Source organism: Pelophylax lessonae (assembly GCF_965119305.1).
Source record: "Pelophylax lessonae genome assembly, chromosome: 1".
Lineage (NCBI taxonomy): Eukaryota > Metazoa > Chordata > Amphibia > Anura > Ranidae > Pelophylax > Pelophylax lessonae.
In genome coordinates, this window is record NC_138768.1 from 570,617,388 (window position 1) to 570,625,128 (window position 7,741).

The window sequence follows — 7,741 nt, forward strand, 5'->3', positions numbered from 1 at the left end:
ATGTAAACAAAAAGTCACAGAATAGGCTTGGTTTTCCAGTGGTTAGAAGAGTGGGTGATGTGTGGCTAAGATTGAGCATAAAATGCCGGAACAGTTCAAACACCCCCCAAATGACCCCTTTTTGAAAAGTAGACACCCAAAGCTATTTTCTGAGAGGCATATTGAATCCATGGAGTATTTTATATTTTGCCCTAAGTTTCGGGGAGGTGACAATTTGTTTTATTTTACAGAAAGTTGTCAATAAATGATATATTGCTCACGCATGCCATGGGTATATGTGAAATGACACCCAAAAATACATTCTGCTGCTTCTCCTGAGTACAGGGATACCACATGTGTGATACTTTTTGGGAGCCTAGCTGTGTACGGGACCCCGAAATCCAATCCCGATCTTCAGGTTTTCCAAAGGCGTAAATTGCTTATTTTACCTCTGCACGACCTGTCAAAGTTTCAGAGGCCCTGAAATTTCAAGATAGCACAAACCCCCCCCCCAAATGACTCCATTTTGCAAAGTAGACACTCCAAGCTATTAGCTGAGAGGCATGGTGAGTCCATGGAATAGTTTATATTTTGCCACAAGTTTTGGGAAAATTATTATTATTTTTTTGTTTTTTTTTACAGAAAGTTGTCAGTAAATGATATAATGCTTACAAATGCCATGGGTATATGTGAAATGACATCCCAGAATACATTTTGCTGCTTCTCCTGAATACAGGGATACCCCATGTGTGAGACTTTTTGGCAGTCTAGCCGCGTACAGGACCCCGAAAACCAATCCGCACCTTCCAGCTTTCTAAGGGCGTAAATTGTTGATCTCACTCCTTACTACCTACCACACTTTTGAAGGCCATGAAATGCCAAGATGGCACAACCCCCCCCCCCCCCCAAATTACCCCATTTTGCAAAGTAGTAACTCCAATCTATTTGCTGAGAGGCATGGTGAGTATTTTGCAGCTCATTTTTTTTTTTTGGGAAAATGAAGAAAAAACAGGAAAATGCATTTTTTCCCCTCTTTTTTCAAATTCCAAAACTTTGTGACAAAAAGTGAGATCTGCAAAACACTCAACATGCCTCTCTGCAAATATCTTAGGGTGTCTACTTTCCGAAAAGGGGTCCTTTAGGGGGGGGGGGGTTGTGCTGTCTTGGCATTTCATGGCCTCCGAAACTGTGATAGGTAGTCAGGAGTGAAATCAACAATTTACGCCCTTGGAAAGCCTGAAAGTGGGGATTGGTTTTCGGTGTCCTGTACTAGACTGCAAAAAAGTCTCACACATGGGGTATCCCTGTACTCAGGAGAAGCAGCAGAATGTATTTTGGGGTATCATTTCACATATACCCATGGCATGTTTGAGCAATATATTATTTAGTGACAACTTTGTGTAAAAAAAATAAAAAACAAAAAATAATAATATATTTCCCGGAACTTGTGGAAAAATATAAAATATTCCATGGACTCACCATGCCTCTCATCAAATAGCTTGGGGTGTCTACTTTCCAAAATGGGGTCATTTGGGGGGGTTTGTGCTATTTTGGAGTTTTAGGGCCTCCGAAACTGTGACAGGTAGTGCGGAGGTGAAATGCACAATTTACACCATTAGAAAACCCGAGAATGTTGATTTGGTTTTCGGGGTCCTGTACACAGCTGGGCTCCCAAAAAGTCTCACACATGTGGTATCCCTGTACTCAGGGGAAGCAGCAGAATGCATTTTGGGGTGTCATTCCACATATACCTATGGCATGTGTGAGAAATGTATCTTTTAGTGACAACTTTGTGTTAAAAAAAAAATTGTAATATTCCCAAAACTTGTGGTAAAATATGAAATATTCCATGGACTCCCCATGCCTCTCAGCAAATAGCTCGGGGTGTCTACTTTCCAAAATGGGGTAATTTGGGGGGGTTTTGGGGTATCTTGACATTTCAGGGCCTCCTAAACCGTTATAGGTAGTGAGAAAATGCAATGAAAAATGTACGCCCTTTGAAATTCTGATGGTGGGGATTCGTTTTCGGGATCCCGTACACAGCTAGGCTCCCAAAAAGTCTCACATATGTGGTATCCCTGTACTCAGGAGAAGCAGCAGAATATATTTTGTGGTGTAATTACACATATACCCATGGCATGTGTGAGCAATATATCATTTCAATGTCAACTTTGTGTAAAAAAAAATTTTTTTTTTTAGTCATTTTTCACCCTATAACTTTTGCGCAAACCAATAAAAATACGCTCATTGAGATTTTTTTTGTCAAAGACATGTAGCTAAATACATTTTGGCCAAAAAATTTGACATAAATTGAGTATATTGGATATTTTTTAAAAGACAAAGTTGAAAATGTCATTTTTTCTCAAAATTTTCGCTCTTTTTTTATTAAAATCACAAAAAATAAAAAGCGCAGAGGTGATCAAATACCACCAAAATAAATCTCTGTTTGTTGGAAAAAAAGGACGTAAATTTAGTTTGGGTACAGCATTGCATGACTGCGCAATTGTCAGTTAAAGTTACGCAGTGCCAAGTTGAAAAAAGGGCTCTGGTCTTTGAGCAGGAAAATCCTCCGGGGCTTAAGTGGTTAAGGGGCGTAGCAGTGAGTTTGTACTATGCATACAAGTTTTTGGTATTAAAGCGGAGTTCCGGGCACAGATGTCATTTTTCAATAAGCATACCCCCGGGACAGTCAGGGCTAGCACATTCCACAATGGCTAGCCTCTGATCTGTCCCGGTTCGCACTTACCTTTTAGAAGAAATACTTACTTATAAAATTTCTTCCACAGCGTTTCCATCTCTCTTGTGGGCAGCTGAAGCCGGCGCGGTCCTCTTCTGCGTCTTCTTCCGCGTCTTCTTCTCCCAGTATGCGCCGCACCGGCCCCTCTCGTCACTTCCGGTGCGGCACCGCATTCCTAAACAGCTTCTGGGCATGCCCAGAAGCTGTTTAGCAGGGGAATGCGGCCTCGCCCGGAAATGACGTGCGGGGCCAGTGCCGTCGCATTGATTCCTGGGAGCTATGTTCAGCTCCCAGGAATCATCGCGAGGCAGGAAGTGACGGGGTGAGCCGCGGCTCCGAGGGAGGAAGTACCCTGAGGTGAGTATTTACGATCTACAATTACAAGGTGAGTTTTTAAAAAAAAAAAACCTAACTATCCAATTCCTTTTCAGGTTATCCAGAACTAGCGGACGGGCACAAAAAAAAAACATTGATTTTGTGCCCGGAACTCCGCTTTAAGTGTCTCTCGTTTCCATCTCAAAAAGTTGGAAGGTATGCTCAACTAATATGTTCCACTAAGTGTCCACCTTTCAGAGTGCTGGCATGTTGTAGAAGAATACCGTATAGCAAAGAAGTGTCCTGCTGCAGAAATGGGACTTACAGCGGATGCAATGTTTTAAGGTGTCTTATTGCTGAAAAATGCTTTGGAAGGTGTCTTATTATAAACAAAGGTATCCTGTTGTCAAAAAGGTGTAACGCTGTAACTTGTTTTATCGTGAGAGAGGCGGCTTACTACAGAACCTGGGTTAATGCAGATATGTGTTTTACTGCACAAAGGTGCCATACTTTGCTGGAAAGTGCCTAATTACATAGCCAGAGAGGCAATATGTATTGCAGAAAATTAACTATTTAGGAGATGAATGAATGTTGCATAATAGAGGCTTATTTCTGTAGAGGGCCACACTGATGAAAGAAGACTTGCTTCGAAGGAATATTCTGCTGTAGAAAATAGTCTTACTGTGGAGAGAATCCCAAATGTCTTATAAATGTATAAAATACCTAATGAATAGACACACACACACACACACACACACACAAATATAAACACACACACAACACACGCTTACTGTACATACACACACACATATACACACATAATTACGCACACACACGCACACACACTACATGCCATTCTTCTGTGAAACCCTAAATTTTTTTGAACAGCAGAAAATAGCCAATACCTGATGACAAAAGTAATAGGGAGTCATGTACCATCTCTCAAAGTACAAAATAATCCTTTTTTTCTGAAATTGAAAATGTATGTGTGTATAAATCTGTACAGTTGTATCTGACTTTCAGCAATCCATATAGGCCTTGTCTCTGGCACTATATCTAATAGGGCTCTTTCCATAAAAATGTGTTGGCAATTTTGGTATGAGGTAGGTTTAGACAGGAGTCAATTACCTACCAGCATATCTTTGGAATGTTAGATGACATGGGATACCTGAAGGAAACTCACACAATTACAAGGCAAACGTGTAGATAGTGTTCTGATTTGAAACAAGAACCCCAGTGCTGCAATGCAGCTTAGTGGTTAGTGCTAACCACTAAACCATTGCGCTTTCAAAAACTGAAAATATTGAATACTAACTCATTTTTTCTTTAACATTATTCAGTTTATTGAAAGGTTGTAAAGACAAGTTACATGGTCCACAAGGGACTATAATATGCAACAAAAAAATAAACCTAGTAACAGGTAAAATTGAAATAGCCATTGAACCAGTAAGATAAACATATTCAGTCTAAGAAAGTACTATGTAGAGCTTTACTGTTACAATACAATGGGTCAGGTGTTGGGGTAAGAAAGTAGTCTTCGATATGACTAGATAGGCTACATGGAAGCATTAGGACCTGATCCTGTTAGTCTTATCAAATCTTAATGACCCACAAACATAAACCATACTGATGTATATTAGTAAGTAACTTAAACAAAAAGGAGTCAGGTGTTTTGTAGAAAGAAAAGGAGAGGAAAAAAAAAAAGGATCTACATAGGGGGGATAGGGTGTTGAGAAGAAAGATTAGGGGTGGTTGAATAGTAATCATCTTCCCTTAAATAAGGTCCGGTTTTAAGAGGTATGTGGGAAAAAAGAAGTGTATGAATCGAAAAATGAACCAGGGGGTCCAAGTTTTGTGGCAGCGTTCGACCCTGTCAGTTGCTTGGGCCAAGGTTTCTTAAATTTCACAGATCAGAAACACTCTGTGTAGCCACTCCTGTAGAGAAGGGGCTTGGGTGGATTTCCACAATGTCGGTATGATCAACTTAGCTGCGTTGAGTAGATGCCTCGATAATGAATTTTGATATTTTTTAATTGGAAAATTGGAGATGTGAAGCAAGCAGCATGCTAAATCTAATTTCAGTTTTGTTTCTGTAATTTGCAGAATGATGTCTCTAACCTTGGCCCAGTATAAGGACAGAGCAATACAATGCCACTAGATATAGAGGAGTGTACGTTTATCAGTCTGACACTGCCAGCATGTGTCTGGGGTGCTCGAGGACCATTTGTTTATCTTGTCTGGTGTTAAGTACCACTGAGGGAGTAGTTTATATGCCATCTTGCGTTTTTGTGTTTAAGGAGCATTCGTGTGCTAAAAGGCATGCCTTTTACCATTGTTTATCAGTAATATCTATATTTAGATCCTTTGACCAGCTCGCCTTGAACTTGTCTGAAGTGGAAATTGCAGCTCTTTGTAGCCATGAGTAGAAGATTGAAGTAGTTCTTTCTAGTACATTCCCCTAAAGGCAGACCAACTCCAGATCAGTAAGACGCCTTGTGAAATTACCTTATCTTGAGCTATCTGTGATGTACCTATGTATCTGTCTATACTGTATGTTCAGTAGTTTAGACATGGAGTATTCAGGTCTAGTGACAACATTTCAAGTTTGTTAATATGGCGATCTGAAAAACAATTCCCAGCAAGCGGAGATATTTTTGAGTCAGGTGACCCAAGATATGAGGTGTTGAAACCAGGGGGAAAATCAGCATTATCTTTCAAGGGGGTGAAGGGGTGAGGGTTAGCTGAAACAGTCTTTGAACCTGGTAAGGTTGTGGAAGACTTCTAAGGTGGTTCCAATTAGGAGATGGCATTTAAGCGTCAGTGAGTAACTAGGCCACAAAATCCATGTCAAAAACCTTAAGGGTACTGTGGACTCTCACCTGATTTCAGGGAAACCCATTCTTTAAAATCACTATCAGTCAATAATTCTTGCCAGGTATGAGGCATAGTGATAATTTCTGAAGTCAGGGAGTCCCATTCCCCCCTGGTTCTTTAGGTATAGTCAACAATGAGAATTTGATTCTAGGGTTCTTGTAGGCCCAGATAAATTGGAGTTGTATTGACTGTAAAACCTTGAAAAAGGACATGGGAATTTTAAAAGACAATGTGCGAATCAGGTAGAGTAACCTCAGTAGGACAATCATCTTGATAATGGCTGCCCTTCTGAACCATGAGAAATGTTTGTTGTGCCAAATCTTTAAGTCTTGTTCAATGTTTTTAAGCAGTGGTGGGAAATTGCGATGAAAAAGTAATGGTAGGGTGGGCATAAGATAGATCCCCAAGTATTTGAGTGCAGATTCGACTAAAAAGGAAAATTGTCTTGGGTCTTGTCAAGTGCTGTGTTGGAGAAGGAGGTATTCATCGCCTTTCAATTTTGAGTAATTTATTTTTCAATTTGAGACATACCTGTAAATTGCAAATGTTTGCATTAAGTTGGGAATTGGTATATGTGCGTTGGTCAAGAAGAATAACAAGTCGTTGGCATAGGCCGCTATTCTAAATTCTCTGTTTCATGCCCGAAATCCCTGAATTGAGCTTTCCACATTCACTCTTCTGATAAATGGCTCAAGAGATATTATAAGTAGAGTTGAGCGAACACCTGGATGTCCGGGTTCGGCGGGTTCGACCTAACTTGAAAAAAAAGTCCGGGTTCGTGAACCAGACTTAACCCAAACTTTGCCCCGATCCCGAACCCCATTGAAGTCAATGGAGACCCAAACTTTTGAGCACTAAAATGCCTCTAAAACAAACATGGAAAGGGCTAGAGGGCTGCAAATGGCAGCAAACTCATCTTAAGAGCATAGCAAGTGCTCTGAAAACAAATGTGGATAGGGAAATAACTTAAAATAACATAAAAAACAGAAAAATAAAAAATAATCATCTTGAATGATATAGGAGGAGGACGAGGCCCATATGGAGTAGGAGGATGAGGTGGCGGTGTAGGTGGAAGCGACGGTGTAGGTGGAAGCGGCGGTGGAGGAGGAGGAGGACCAGGCCCATATGTAGTAGGAGGTTGAGGTGGCGGTGGATGTGGCGGTGTAGGTCGAAGCGGCGGTGGAGGAGGACGAGGTAGCCAACACTGGTTTTTGTTTTTAATTTTATTTCTTTTTAAATTAGTGTACACCCCAAAAAGAGTGAGAAAGATCAAAAATACAACAATGGCTGGGTAAGGCCGGTATACATGTCTATTCTGCACAAGTTACGGACAAGTCCTGTGGCCTAGTTCATTTTAATGAACGTGAGCTTGTCCACATTGGCTATGGACAAGCGGCTGCGCTTGTCTGTTATAACGCCCCCAGTGCTAAATACACGTTCAGATAATACACTGGCTGCAGAGCAGGCCAGCACCTCCAAGGCATAAAGGGCAAGCTCAGGTCATGTGCCCAATTTGGAGAGCCAGAAGTTGAAGGGGGCAGACCCGTCATTCAGTACGTCTAGGCGTGTGCACACATACTGCTCCACCATGTTAGTGCTGGGTCGTGGTGCTGCTAGTAGAGCTCCTGTTGCAAGGAGAGGATGTGGTCGATCTGTGCCAGCTACACGCACAAGTGAAACGCCTTTCTCAGCTGCGAGTAGGCGACAGAACCTTACAGCAGTATTTGGCAGGGCCTAATGCGCCTCTACAAATGTTGAGGTCAGAACAAGAACAGGCAATAGTAGATTGGGTTGCTGACAGTGCCTCCAGTTCCTTCACATTGTCTCCCACCCAGT